General features: G+C 38.4%; 1 protein-coding gene and 1 long non-coding RNA gene across 6 annotated transcripts in view; one reads left to right on the forward strand and one right to left on the reverse strand.

The window, feature by feature from the left end:
• The window catches only part of PHACTR1 (phosphatase and actin regulator 1), a 562,807-nt gene that overhangs the window by 412,120 nt on the left and 135,272 nt on the right, over positions 1–15,415 (reverse strand). The gene's annotated exons all lie outside the window — the stretch shown is intronic.
• LOC144306355 (uncharacterized) overlaps positions 1–15,415 on the forward strand; it is a 105,284-nt gene that overhangs the window by 73,393 nt on the left and 16,476 nt on the right. The window contains exon 2 of the long non-coding RNA XR_013373425.1: positions 11,515–11,829. This is a non-coding gene — a long non-coding RNA (uncharacterized LOC144306355). The remainder of the gene's footprint in view (positions 1–11,514; positions 11,830–15,415) is intronic.

Below are 15,415 nucleotides of genomic sequence, written 5' to 3' on the forward strand. Positions count from 1 at the left end.
ATTGCAGTGAATAAGTGGTGAATTCAGAACTTAACCCTAGATCTTGTGACTACACATCCCTTATTTTGTGTCCACAGAGTTTGGCTGAAGCGGGGTGATTGAATCTCATGTCTTAAGAGTGGGAGAATCATAACCAGTCCTAAGAGGCATTAACCCTGGTAAAAGGCTAAAAGATATGGTCTCAGGCTTTGGTGATATTAAAAAAACTCCAAACTATAAACTCATATTGTTAGCTGATTCAGTGTGATTATTTTTATCAGCAGCTGAGTAATATTTCTGCCTAGGAAAATGTTAGTATTTTTTTTTTAATGAGCATGCAACTATGTTAATTTGGTTTTAAGTGCTCTAAGTGTAATTTATAGATCCTTTTTCTTAGGGTAACACTTGACCTAATTTTTATCTAAGCAATGAATTCCCATCTAATTGTGGCCCACAGGCAGGAAACAGCTAATAGGAAAAATAAATACAAGCATTCTGTGAATAAAGTCAGCATTTGATCTAGTTCGTACACAGAACTATTTACTGAGAACAGGAGATTGCTTTCCAGATTCTGTGTTTGGGAATTATACTTTTCTTAGTTGGCTACTTGCATCTGTTTGAAACACAGTACTTCACGAAGAGAGTAATCTTTGATTTCAACAGAGAATGAACAAGAAGAGGCCTCAATTTTCATGGGCTGAGAAAGATTCTGAGATTTCATTAATACCACATGATCCCTTTCCTGGTCCCATTGCTCAGGAGAGCACATTCTCTGTCTTTAGTCCTGAGCAAAGATGAGAACGCTCAGGGTGCTCCTGGCTTGTTTCTCAAGCAAAAAGGGGTTCCAAGAACTGGTTGAGGCAAAGTAGCTAAGGTGGGAGAATTTAGGATCTTGATAATGAGTCCTGATGATGGTTAGACTAAAGATGCAGCAGGAAGTAGGATTCTCTGTAACCACAGGGCTCTTGTATATGTGACTGATCACAAAGGAAGATTTGCTTTTGTTCTTGCAGTAGTCCTTTAGATAATTCAGGAAAGAGAGAATTTTTGGAATTAAACTTAAATAGACTGTGACCTAATGAATTGAAGAGACTAAACAATGATAGGTCCCCTGAGGACCCAAGAAGATAGGGCAGTAGTTGACTTCTGGTAGACTTTTCCACTGGTAGACTCCCTTAAAACCATCATCATCAAAATCATCAAAAATATATATATTGCCTTTGGTCACACTCTTATTCCAGTTTAGCAGCTTTCGATTGTGACTATTAATTTCAAGGTTTACTATGCTTTGGGCTGTACAGCTCTGGAATTAAGAGAAATCAGGAACTGACCGTAAGTCACTCTGCCAGGAAGTGACCAAAATGATAAATTCCTGACTTGTATTCCCATTCATTCACACATCAGATTGTTCTCATGTCGTTTGCAGATTCAGAGCCAAATTTCAAAACATAAGGTATTCAGGAAGTCCCTGGACAAAAGTCATCCATCACACAGTGACACTTCCATAGGTACACGACAAAGCGAATGTTTTATCAGGATTTCCAGGATTTGACAGAAACAAGTTAAATGCTAACAAGGTGCAAATATCCTCTGAGACAAGCAGGTCAACCAAAAATACATTCTATTAGCCTGGCCTACTACCCTACATCTGAGGAAATGAAACAAAAGAGAAACATATACATTTCCATGACAAAACTTTAAGTGGCTTTTGGAGGACCCTCGTGCTTGGCAGCTCTTTGGAGGAATGGGTGATTCTATTTATGGTTCTATTTTAAAGAAATTGATTAGATTAATATGTGTATTATTTTCTCCTTCCCAACATTTCCATTACCTCAGGAAAAAAAATTTCCTATGACATTGAAGGTCTTGAATAACATGACTCTAAGTTACTTTTGCCCCCACTTTATACATACCTCAGAACCCAGTCGCATGGGCTCATCAACTCACAGAGTTCCACAGACACACACCATGTGCCTTTGCTCCTGTGCTGTCCCAGTAAGGAAGGTTTGTGCTCCAAAGTTGTCCCTGCTGACACCATAGTCATTCTATAAAGTCTTATTTGAATACTTTCTCCTCCAGGAAGCCTACTCTGTTTCAACCACTCAGAATAAATTGTCCTTTCTTTTCATTCTTTTAGCACATTATTTGAATCTCTACTTACCATATATAAGCATATATATATATAAGCATATATATAAGTATGTGTGTATGTATATATATAACTGGAGTCATTATTGGTGATATGCCAATTGTGGTTAACGAATCAATCTCATCCCCTCTGCCAAATTTAATCAATGTCTTTTGCCTGCCCGGATGTTGTGTTGAGGATTCTGAAACTATGTCCACCAGTGGAGGGGGAGGGGGAATGTGATCAATTAATGGTGTCTGCAAGGAACAAGGACAGTGGTGACACCCTTGCCAGAGATTTGCCATTTCTGCAATGGACTAAACTTTTCAAGTGTTAGGATTATTTCTTATTTGATTTTTATACATTCTAAAGTGCGTTGTGTTTTTTTTTTTTCTTTACATTTAATAGGTGCTTACTATATGTCCTGTGCAATGGGCAGTGCCAGAGACTTAGGTTAAAAGGAAGGATGAATTGTTGATTATTCAAGATGTGATATGATAAAAAAAAAAAAAAGGTTTCTGACAGAGACCAAGGATTGCCTGCCTAGAGGTTTTAGGACACACATTACAGCCCCTCTGTGTAGAATGTTTTATGTCCAGTGCTGTCAAAGCAACGCGACGCATTCGGTTACCTCTTGGTACTCTTCAGATCCAAGAGTCAATGATTTCTAGAGATTGTTACTATTTTAGCACGGATGGATAAGGAGTTTATATTCCAGAAGTAAGTTCTAGAAATTTTGCATATCATACCCTTAAGTCAGATTCTTCTGATTTCCCTTTGTAAGATTTTAATTATTTTCTATTGTTAGTTGGGTTGTTTTTACAGGGTTGTGTGAAGGGAAGGGAGAAAGGTATGAATCACCCCAGCTGTGGGCCATTGCCTGGCCATAGTTGGGTCATTGATACTTTAAATTGGCTTCATGAGAATTTCTCTTCAGGACCATGGTCCTTCTTACCACATAATAGAACATACCCATAAGTGTTGTTCTTAAATAGTAGAACCAAAGCTCCTGAAATGCAGGACAAGAGAGGAAAACATTCAGCACAGCACTGCATAATTGTTTACAATTTTTCTTTTTTCTTTTAAGAAAATTTAGGGAGTGCCTGGATGATTCACATGGTTAAGCATCTGCCTTCTGCTCAGGTCATAATCTCAGGGTCCTGGGATCTAGTCCTGCATCAGGCTCTTTGCTCAGCAGGGAGTCTGCTTCTCCCTCTGCTGTGTTCTCTCTGTCTCCCTGTCTCTTTCTCTCAAATGAATAAATAAAAAAAATCTTTTAAAAAATGAAAGAAAATTTAAGGTCTAAGTTCAAAATTCTTTAGTTATTAATAGGTATGTGGAATCTGTCAGACTATTAAGGTGATTTGGAAAATCAAAATAGAGCTATGTGAAATATATGATACTACTCAGTTCCTGAATCCTATGTTTAACTCATCTTTACCACCACGCCACATTATCTTATTGGATATGTGTGTAATTAATGATAAAATGATATTTTTATTGCTTTAGACTGTTATTACTTATATCTGTCTTCTTCAGGAAATTTTTAAGGGGTTGACTAATTACAAGATTTGGGTATTCTTGTATTTCCTTGCATTAATGTCTTCTAATGCCATTACAGTCCACCACTATTCCCAATGGTACTTTGTTTCCTTGTGTTACCTTATTAATGTCCTGGATTACTATTTAAATTTGTATCTATGTGTCATCTTCCAAGCTTCTTGAGTTGACTATTTAAAATCCAAAGCTTATCTTGTATCCTTTTCATCTCTGGCTCAGCACCCACTTCCCTGGAACATGGTAAGTAGTCTCATTGATCAGTCTATTCAGGAACATGTTTACATGGATCTATTGCCTATGTATGAGTGTGGAATGATCATGTCCCAGTTTGTACAATCTGGGTAAGGAAGAATGTTTTAGATGTGTGAATACACAAACTTTCGTAAAATTGGGAAGAATTATACTATATGGGTGTATTAAAACAGGGCATTGGAACACCGTTGTGGGTTTAATGATGTACCCTCTGAAAAAAAAAATGTGTTGAAGTCCTAAATTCCAGCACCTCAGAATAGGATTTTTGCAGATTTAAGGAATTTAAAGTAAAGTTATTAGGATCAGTCCTAATCTGATATGACTGGTGTCCTTATAAGAAGTTAAAATTGTGATATAGACAAGCACAGTGGGGAGGTAATGTGAAGACACTGAAGAAAGACCACCACATGATGGGCGTGATGTATCTACAGGCCAAGGAATGCCAAGGACTGCTAGCAAATACCACTAGCTGAAAGAGGCAAGGAAGGACCCTCCCATACAGTTGACAGAGAGATCACAGCCCTGCTGACAGCTTCACTTCAAACTGCTAGCCTCCAGAACTGTGAGACAATAAATTTCTATTGTCTTAAGTCACTCACTTCTTGGTACTTTGTTATGGCAGCTCACAGAAACTAATACAGATGCTGAATAAGGCTCTAGGCTCCTGGGAAATCCAAATGAGATCAAAAGAGATTTTTTTTCTACAAGGAGGACAAGTGATGGAGTAAGTTTCCCTTCTCCAGGCACTGTCATATAGGAGGAATGGCAAATCTATTTCATTCATTATGCAAAGTCGATTTACCAGGGGTGGCTGCCAGGAGCACAGGTTGGGAAGAATTTTGCATCTGTATCTGAACTTGGTGGAAAAAATACAAGCGTCTGTTAGCAGTAGCTGCAGTGAATGCAGAGGAAGAAGCAGGTATCAGGAGAATGCAACAGCAACCGTTATTCTAGTAGCTTCCTGAAGTTGAGAAGGAGGAAGGAAACCAGTGCAGGGTAGGCGTGGAGATAAGAAGGGGTAGTTGAGGTGAAGAAATAAAATTTGACTGAAGCAAAAGGCAAAATGAATCCTTGAGACTCCCAGTTCCAGTCCTGGCAGTCAAATCCTGTGACGTGCTGGGACAAGGGACGCAGAAGATAAGATCCTCCCTAGATCTCAAAGCCAGTCCAGGAAAAAGAAGCAGGCTCTGATTTTTATAGAATGAAGTCCCTAGGGAAATCTCAGGGACTAAGCAATTGACTCCTTCAATTTGAAGAAATGTACATTTATTTGTTTTTTGGAACCTTAAACCTCTTAACATGACTTTATGGCCAAGAACTATATTTCTGTTTTGTTTTTCAAATACTCATAGGAGTCCTGGGGACAGAAGAGGGAAGACCTTTTCTGCATTATTTTCTGATTATCTGAGAATGGGAAAGCCATTAAATACTGTACAGAATACAACATTTATGAACATGATTGTTGGTGTCCTAGCTGGTGCAATCTGAATGCTCCTAAGCCTCACCAGCTCTGGCAAAGCACTAGCAGTATCAGTAACAGCAAAATCTCAAAACCCACTGGCTCCTGCCCTTTCAACTCACATGGAGTCCTGGCCTTCACCTAAGCATCACTCTGTTATTTTTGAGTCCAAAGACTACCTCTCCCGCATGCTCACAGTCCAGCTGTCAGCTGCAGTGATGGGTGCTGTCGATTACATTCTTTCTCCTCAGATCTGACTCACAATCCATGTCTCCATTGGGTTTTGCCTATGGGCTCTCTCCACAAGGGGTTGCAGACCACCCATCATCTTCTTCATCCCGCTGCTCCCCCAGCTCAGGGAAACTCCCCTTCCGAGTAGGTGCAAGTGTTCTTATAAGTTGGTGCTTGTAGGTCTGGTTGACTGGGGTACCTTCTTGGGCCTGCACCCACAGAAACCTAAGTGCTTTATATAGTGGCTCTGCTGCCAAGTCTTCTAGAATTCCAAAGAGGGGTGAGGTTTTCCTAATAGGATCATTCTCTTACACACTCCCAGGGAGCTTCTGTTATTGCTCATAAGCTGAGAAACTGTAGCATCGAATTCAGTAGTTTCCTTACTGCCATACCGGGTGATTCCTGCTGGGGAGAAGTGGAATCCTCCTCAACCATTGTAGGGTGTTGCATTGTGCAGAATGAACAAAGCGTCATCTGCAGAGTAATTTGAGTTGTAGTAAGGAAGAAAATTACCTGCCTTTGAAATTCTAGATAGAATAATCATTGATAATTGGTGGTGGTCAGATTAAATGTGCTTTGAGAAAGGCAAAAAAAAAAAAAAAAGTCTCCATTTCCTTGGCATTTTAGTGGTTCTCATGAATGTCTTGATTTTTCAGCTGTTAATCCAGACTCTTACAGCACTTTCTTTAAAAGAACAAAAAGAAAAAAAAAAAAAAAGAAAGATTTGCTTCCTTTACATTGAGGTGGATTTCTCAAGGGAATTTATTTAGTGTTCTCTGATGGCAGAAAGCCATTTGAAAATAAGTTCAGAACCGGCAACCTAGCTATTTTTCTCACGTCTGCTTACGTTCCCATGTCTTGTCTTCAAAGTGATCAGTTACACTGAAATGTTTATCAGGATGTGCAACAGAAGCTATTAAATGTCATTTAAAGTGAGCTAATCCTCAGGCATATTGCAAACCAATTGTCTTGAGAAACCTTTTTATCAAACTCCACTACCACTCTCCTTTCTAAATGAACTGCTATAAAATTTCCAAATAAACGTCTCCACCAGTTGCACTGAATTTTTAATTGAAATGAATTGGTGCCTTGATCCAGCCCAATGGAGCCTGAAGGAGCTTGGGAAAAGGAGATGGTAGGAAGAAAGAAACATGAAACAACCACCCTTATGTATATTAGTGTTTAGGTAAAAATCTTGCATATTTGAAATACATGTATGTATATTTATGTATGTTGGTAAGACTATAAGCAGAAAACAATGGGCATGACTTGGTCTTCCATCAGTAAGTGATTACTTCTGATAGTTAAAGGTCAAGATGTGAACACACAGGCCTAATCTCCATGTGGTTGGTTAATTCGATTCTATTTATAACGTGTTATTGGTCCAGCTTAAAGCTGTGGCTGGATTCACAAAAATCCAGGTGCACTGTTGCAAGGGTAACATTGAATTATTATGGCTCATTTATTATACTATTCCTTGTGTATATAATGTACATATACTAGCATCACTCAATGATCAGCTGTTGTTCCCAGGAAACACTCTCCTAACCATGTCAGGATGAGGAGGTACATCAGAACCTAAATAAAAAATAATATATGGGAAATTGCAAATAGTTTAAAACCCTCCGTTAAATGGTATCATTGAGAAATAAATTGTTTTAAAGAGGTAAATTTTGAGGAATGTTGTTTTGCTCCTTTAAACCCTCATTTTGTTTTTTTAAAATCAATTTTGGATGGAAATATCTCCAAATATATTAGGTATTTCCCAGCCTTTGGGAATAGAGTCTCCTGAATATAAAGCAACACTTTTTAAATAGCTTATTACTGGAATACTGTACCACTGAAACATCTTGGCATGTATTTTGTAAATTTTTTCTCTTCTTACTAGATGGCCTTAGAAGGGTGCTCTCATTGGGGTTTTATGGCTGTTTTCATATTTTTACCACTTCTCTCTGGGCTAATAGGTCCTAGCCATTATCAATATTAGTATTAATACTAACATTAATAGCAATAACTATATGTGTATATATTATTGATTCAGAGCTCTCCATTGATCTATACCTGCTAACACACACACACACACACACACACACACGGAGCACTGGTATTTTTGTTGTTGTTGTTTGTTTTATGTTTTTTAAAAAGATTTTATTTATCTAAAAGAGAGAGAGTGCAAACATGAGCGGGGGAAGGGGCAGAGGAAGAAGCAGTCTCCCAGCTGAGTGGGGAGCTGGACATGGGTGGACTCAATCCTGGGACCCTAGGATTATGACCTGAGCCTAAGACGAACACTTAACCGACTGAGCCACCCAGGTGCCCCAAGTGATAACATTTTAAATTTCCATAGTTACAATATTTCTGTGGGGTTAATATTGTTAAATTAATTAAATAAGGAGGCCTTTAGACAAAGGTGGCTTTAATGTCTTAGTAGCCTAGTAAGCAAAATCAAACCTAAGCATGAAAAGCCTCAAGGTTAAAAAATTGAAACCTAAGAACAACCAACCAAAAATTGCCAACTGAGCTTTCTCAAATAATGCAACCCCTTACGTTTCTGCCAATCAAATAATTTCCTTACCCTGCCTCTGCTTCTTTGTAAAAGTTTTGTCCCTTGTTCCCTGTCACAGAGTGAGGACAGGTTTGTGTTGTCCAATTTGAATTGATTTTTGCTCAAGCAAGTTCTTAACATTTTTAATATGCCTCAGTTTATCTTTTAACAACACCATTTCAAAGGTTAACAAGCAAATGTATAACTGTAAAAAGCCTAAAAAAGCATCCAAAGCTCTTGCCCCATCTACACATAAGAAATCTGATTTTGATGAGTAAGCAACATCAGTGAGTGCCTTGTGCTCTGGACCTTAAACTCAGGGTCTACCCAAAGCTTTGTTCTAAAAGGGCACCCTGCCCATAGGGCACACTCACCTAGCAGTAGGGATCCTTAAATATGAAAGGAAATGGGACTTGTGAAAGCAGAGTCCTTAGAAACATTGCTATGTTGAGGGAAATTTGCAGTGTAATCCCAAAAGGAATATTTGACAGGTGGCATCAGAGTATTCCATTTCCATTGCATTTAAGATCTTAACATTTAAGAGGCACCCGGGTGGCTCAGTCAATTGGGTGTCAGACTCTTGATTTTAGGTCAGGTCATGGTGTCACTGTCATGAGGTGGAGCCCCATGTCCACTCTGTGCTGGGTGTGGAGACTGCTTAAGAGTCTCTCTCTCTCTCTCTCTCTCTCTCTCTCTCATGTTCTGCCCCTTCCCACATAATCACCCCTTCATGAGAGGTCTTTTTCTCTTAAAAAAAAAAGAAAAAAAGAGCATAACATTTAAGATCTCTCTCTTCGATGTGAACATTTATCAATCCGTTCCCTAGGCAGACATTTATTAAGCTCTTCCTATGTGCCAGGCAGTCCACCAGGTACATGCCCTGAACAACAGTCAAATACCAACATGATGGCTAAAGTCATCCTTCCAAAGGGAAGTCTTTATTCCATAGTGTTGAAATCTGTTTTATTTTTTTTAGAAATGGTTTCAAAATATTTCCTTTCCACAGTTCTTACTTTTGCTATCTGCAAACAAATTACATTTCAACTATTTACCTCATGGGCTTGATTTTGGAACATGAAGAGGAAGAGAGACATCTATGTTTAGCAAGTGCATGGGGTCTGCTCACAGCAAATTGTTTACTCTATCAGATGAAATTTTAAAGGCAATACGAGAGCTCTTTTAAATAAATCAACATTACTTTTGCAGAATCTAAGAGAATGCTGTCATTTGATGAGACAAATGCCCTTTTAAAAGGGATAAGATAACCTGCATCACAGGAACGCATGTGAACAATCCCGTAGCAGAGCCCACAGAAGGAATTTAATAAGCACAGAGATCGGGTGCTCCAACCTGTGGGGAGCATGCTAAATAGAAGCATTAACCTCAGGAGTTATCTTCCTTTCAGGCATATTTTTTTTATAAATAGTACACAACAGCCATATATATGATAATAATCTCAGCACATGAGAGTGTCTCTGTGCCCAGCAGAAATAGTAATCCTGGAGGTGAAATGCCTGCTGTGCCATGGATGACAATACTGCCATCTGATGCAGAAGGAATGCTCAGCATTAAGGGGATTCTTCACTGTGACATGTTTGTACTCCATTCCTTCCTCCCTGCAGAAGAATGAGCAAGTGCCTGGCAGCACAGACTAAAATACACAGGAGAGAATCGGGAAGGATTCACAAAACACCTGGTAGCATATGTGATGGGTAACACCTAAGTATCATGGGATCTGGTGAAGAAGAAAAGAGTCCAAAATAACTTACGGCGCTTCCTCACTTTCCCTATAGATCATGCAAAGATTTATAAGCACATCATGCACATAATCACACTGTAAATTTTTTAAAAAGTTTTGAAACATATAGACTCTAACACCCAGATGCAGTTGTGCATAACTATGCACACAAACATATACAAACACCACACATACACCTGTTGTAGTTTTTTAAATTTGTGTCTTCAGAATCTTATTCTGGGGAGATTGCAACCAAGTGACCCTTTGTGCAACCAGGTGATTTGTGGCTGCCTGTTGCTGTTCAAGCTTTCACTGTACTTATTTGTTTCTACCATTAGAAGGCTGACATGGGAGAGAAGTTTCTCTTCTAGACCTGCAGATCCTTTAGCTGAGGTCCTGAACTCTCCTCCAAGACGCCTCTTCACCAATTTCGCCAGTGGTACCTTCTGCTGCTGTTTTCCCTACTTTTCTAATGTTTATTTCTTTCCTTAAATATTTCTCGAATCATTGCAGGCTCTACAAGACTGATATCCCCTCAAGTCCATTCAGTCTACAATACAGTGTTTCATGTATGTTAATGACATTCTACTATTTCCTGAAGTTGATTACCGATATAGAAACTCCTAAGAAAAAGGACTTGGTCTGTATGCTTTACCTGAGTGGCCCAAATGCTTAGAACAACGTCTGTACCGTCATCAAGAGCACCAAGACCTGTGCGTTTACCTACATGATTGCAGCTCCTCATGGCTGGATGGTTGATTCTTAGTTGAAATTTAAACTTCATTTAATGTAAGAGGAATCTAAGAGTCAGAGACACTGACCACTTTGTACAAGGACACATAGCTGGTATGGACAGAACTGAAGTTCAGACTCATATCTATTTGACCTTAAAACCTATTTTGTTTCTACTACAATGTATTTATTCAAAGAAAAAAAAAGGCATTATGGCCATATAAAAGGTTTACATAAGTGCAAATATTAAATTGACCTGTTCTGGGAGACCTGAGTGGCTCCCAGTGGCTCAGTGGTTGAGCATCTGCCTTTGGCTCAGGTCCCAATCCTGGGGTCCTAGGATGGAGTCCCACATCTGGCTCCCCGCAGAAAGCCTACTTCTCCCTCTGCCTGTGTCTCTGCCTTTCTCTCTGTGTCTCTCATGAATAAATAAATACAATCTTAAAAAAAAAAAAATGACCTCTTCTGAATGAAAGGCAAAGGGAACTTTGCTCATAGATTGCCAAGATGTCATAACCAATATGAAGCCTGTTACCTATATTATCTCCTCTGCTCAATATCAGGTCTTTCTAAACATGCTTTGAATATCTGCAAAGCATAGTTGCTCATATAGGACTGTAATCCTTGACCTTCCACTCATTGGAGTGGGAATCAGTTGTCAATTTATGATGCATAGTTTAACACATCATGTATAAGGAAACAATGATTTCCAAGCAACTGGTTTACCCCTCAGTTTCAAAAGAAATAGATATTTCTAAGTTAGTGTGTGTGTGTGTGTGTGTGTGTGTGTGTAACTGCTAGCTCCCAGTCTCCTTGCTCTGCTTTCCCCAACCTTTTAGCATCATCACCAATGCTAAGGCTCCTTGTTTGTATTTCTTCTTTTCTTCCAGACTCCCATACAATTGTCCTTGAAACGGAAACAATGAAAAGGAGATCAGTCAAAGATGAGAGGTGTAAGGTTTCTGCTGTCCAAGCTCCCAGAGCTAAAGTTCTTAGAAGACCTACGGAAGTGACATTTATTTTAATTTCTTCAAAAATCGACTCAAATTGATTACTGCTCTTAGCTAGTCAGGAGAAATTTTGCATATTCTTCTCACTCTAGGGGATTTAAACAAGAGAGACGGATGCCACTGGTTCCAACTTCAAGATACTTGGATCATCAAAACATCACCTCAAGGTCTTTCTACATAACAGATGACAAAAAAGTAACTTTTTTTTTAAAGAAAATGTTTATTTCAGATAGCAAATGAAGGGGAGATAAGTCAAATTGTAAGCCAGAAGATATATATATATATATTATTATTATATTATATATATATAATTATGTGTTAGATGTACATTGGGCCTTATGGTACATTAAAATTCTTTAAATAATCAATCATTACAGTGTATTCATGTTAGTTTTTTGCAAAACTTAGAAAAATATCTTTACTGTTAAATGCATTTATTAAAATGTGTTTTATTATTTATTTTTTAAAGGTTTTTAAATTCATTTATTCATGAGAGACACAGAGAGAGAGGCAGAGACATAGGCAGAAGGAAAAGCAGGTTCCCTGCAGGAAGCCTGATGTGGGACTTGATCCCAAGACCCCGGGATCATGCCCTGAGCTGAAGGCAGATGCTCAACTGCTGAGCCACCCAGACATCCTTGTGTTTTATTATTTAAAATAATCTTTACATCTTGAAATTATATACTTTCCTTTAAATGGATCATCGTAATTTATGACATTGGGCCATTATTAAGGTCACACAGCCTTCTACTTGTAACCTTGTTATTACAAGAAAATATGATATACTTTTATAATGTATTTTTCTTAGTAATGTGGGCAAAAGTTCAAGATTTTCTATGTAGTGTATAATACTGAGGGAAGACATGAAATTATGCTTTAAATAATTAAGTTAACTATACCTGAATAATGCAAATTAACCATCTGGTTGCTTTTAGAAATTTTCCAATTAGATTTTTAAGGGTAGAACATTAGATAAGCAGCAGTTTTCATAGTCAAATATAGTTTTTCCTCATTCTGATTTTGCATACATATTTTTATTTTTTTTTATATAGGTCTCTTATTAAGTAGCAGAAATACAGTGTTGGGTGGTTATCATAGAATAAAACTCCTTATTTCCAATGGCATAAAAATAACCTCTCATGATTGCTTTGTATAAAGCCATAACACTGAAGTAGATTGTCAAGGTAATAATAAGTGGTTCTAAAGAGTACTTTTTTATTTTTAAAATAAAGGTGTAGAAGCCCTCAGGCAACCGAAACAAGTTGCTTAATTAAGTGATAATACCAGTAGAAGAGAAGATTGTCAGCTCCTAACTATTCCCACAAGAGATACACCAAATAAAGCAGGATACTTATCAAAATGAATTTTAGTGTAAAATTAAAATGTTTACAGCACTCCTTCCCTGTCAACTCTATGTGATTCTTTAAACAAAGTACTTATTTTTAAAACTATCAGTTCTAGTCTCTCTCTTTTTAAAGATTTTTATTTTTTAATTTGTGAGAGAGAGACAAAGAAAGCATGAGCAGCGGTGAGGGGCAGAAGGAGAGGGAGAAGACTGCCGCTGAACAGGGAGCCCAAGGTGGGGCTTGATCCCAGGACCTTGGGTTCATGACTTGAGCTGAAGGCAGATGCTTAACTGACTGAGCCACCTAGGCACCCCTCTAGTCTCCCGTTTGAGAGTTGAATGTTACAGTAAACACTGAAATATCAAACTACTCTGTTTGACGGACATTTCTACCCAAGCATGATAGAAATTTTATTTTAATCATCATCAGCATCTTAAAAATTATTCTTATTTTCATAGTGATATAACAAAACAGAAAAATCTTGATATCTGATGCTCAATTTATATATATTGTGCTTTTCTCCTTGCAAATGGAAGTGTACAAAGCAGGGAAACTCTGAAGACCCAACTGCATCTTAACAAGATCCTTCCAGAACTTAGCAAGTCCAAGATTGTGGCCTCTTCTACCACCCTAGTGCAAATACTGTAGGCACACACTTCGGTTTTAGTAGGATGATGTTACTATACAGCGAGCAAGAAAAAGAAGCAAGTATCACATTAGTCTAATGGAAAGAACATGGCCTTGGAGTCAGAGCCCGATTTGACAACATATTCGATGTCTGACCTTGACTGTGTCACTTAATTTCTCCAAATCTCAGCTTCCTTATCTCATAACTTAAAGGATTGTGAAAATTAAAAGAAGTATAAATATATATATTTTAAAAATTCTATTTATTTATTTGAGAGAGAGAAAGCATGCAAATGGGTGGAGGGACAGAGGGAGAGGCAGAAGTCAGACTCCCTGCTAAGCAAGGTTTGATCCCAGGACCCTGAGATCACACCCTGAGAGCCAATGTCAGATGCTTAACCGACTGAGCCACCCAGAGGTCTCAAAATAAGTAAGTATATTCAAAGAACTTACCACAGTGCTACTATGCAACAGACTAGAAAGCAACAAAGTTAGCTCATATCATATTTCTTGCTGCTACTCACTCTCGTGTAGCCAGGGTACCCAAGGTCTTGTCTGAACATGGCCAAGAGAGCGAGATCATGTCACTCACTAAGTTAATTCAGCTGCTGACTGTGCAGAGTTATTTCCTTACCAGCTCAATGCAACAAGCATTTATTAAATGCTTCCTTCATGCCCAGCACTCCTCTGTAAAGCATTGATTACACTCTTGGAAATTAAATACAAAAGCAAGAAGAAATAGTCACTACTTTAGGAGACACATAATTTTGGGGTGGAGGATACAAACTTTATTTATTTATTTATTTATCTATCTATCTATCTATCTATTTATTTATTTATTTATTTATTTATTTATTTTTGTGGAGATGGTGAAAAGTGTGTGGATATAGAAAATATATGGGGCACCTAGGTTAAGTGACGGACTCCTGATTTCAGCTCGGGTCATGATCTCAGGGTTGTGAGATGGGAGCCCTGTGTCAGGCTCTGTGCTCAGCAGGGGAGTCCACTTAAGATTCTCTGGCTCTTATTAGAAACGACAAATACCCACTATTTGCTTCGATGTGGAGGGACCTGGAGGGTACTATGCTGAGTGAAACTAGTCAGTCGGAAAAGGACAAACATTATATGGTCTCATTCATTTGAGGAATATAAAAATTGGTGGAAGGGAATAAAGGGAAAGGAGAGAAAATGAGTGAAAATATCAGTGATGGTGACAAAACACGAGAGACACCTAACTCTGGGAAATGAACAAGGGGTAGTGGAAGGGGAAGTGTGGGGGGGGGTTGGAGTGACTGGGTGATGGGCACTGAGGGGGGCACTTGGCGGGATGAGCACTGGGTGTTATGCTATATGTTGGCAAATTGAACTCCAATAAAAAAAAAAAAAAGATTCTCTGGCTCTCCCTCTTCCTCTTCCTCTGCCCCTCCCCACACTCATGCTGTCTCTCTCAAAAAGTTAAATAAGTAAATAAATAAATAAATAAATAAATACAATTATTAAAAAGAATAGAAAATATAGGTGTAGGTATAGAAAATCTATAGCTAAATTACCCATTAATACATAGGACTTCACTTGGAACTGTATTATATAGTAGCTCCAGAAATTTCCCCTACTGTGAAGCACTGGTATTTCTCTATGTGGGTGAGGAAGCAGGTCCATTGGGTGGTGTGGAGGAGGCCTCCTTCCATACTCAAGTATCTGGAAATCTGCTTCTACAAGGGATTTCCTGGACATTGGCTCCACTAGCTTCTTTCTCATGGATGAAAACTTTTTCTCTGTCATGTTTAGGTCGTGAGCATGATGGAGTA

The sequence above is a fragment of the Canis aureus genome, chromosome 37 (genome assembly GCF_053574225.1).
Source record: "Canis aureus isolate CA01 chromosome 37, VMU_Caureus_v.1.0, whole genome shotgun sequence".
NCBI lineage: Eukaryota > Metazoa > Chordata > Mammalia > Carnivora > Canidae > Canis > Canis aureus.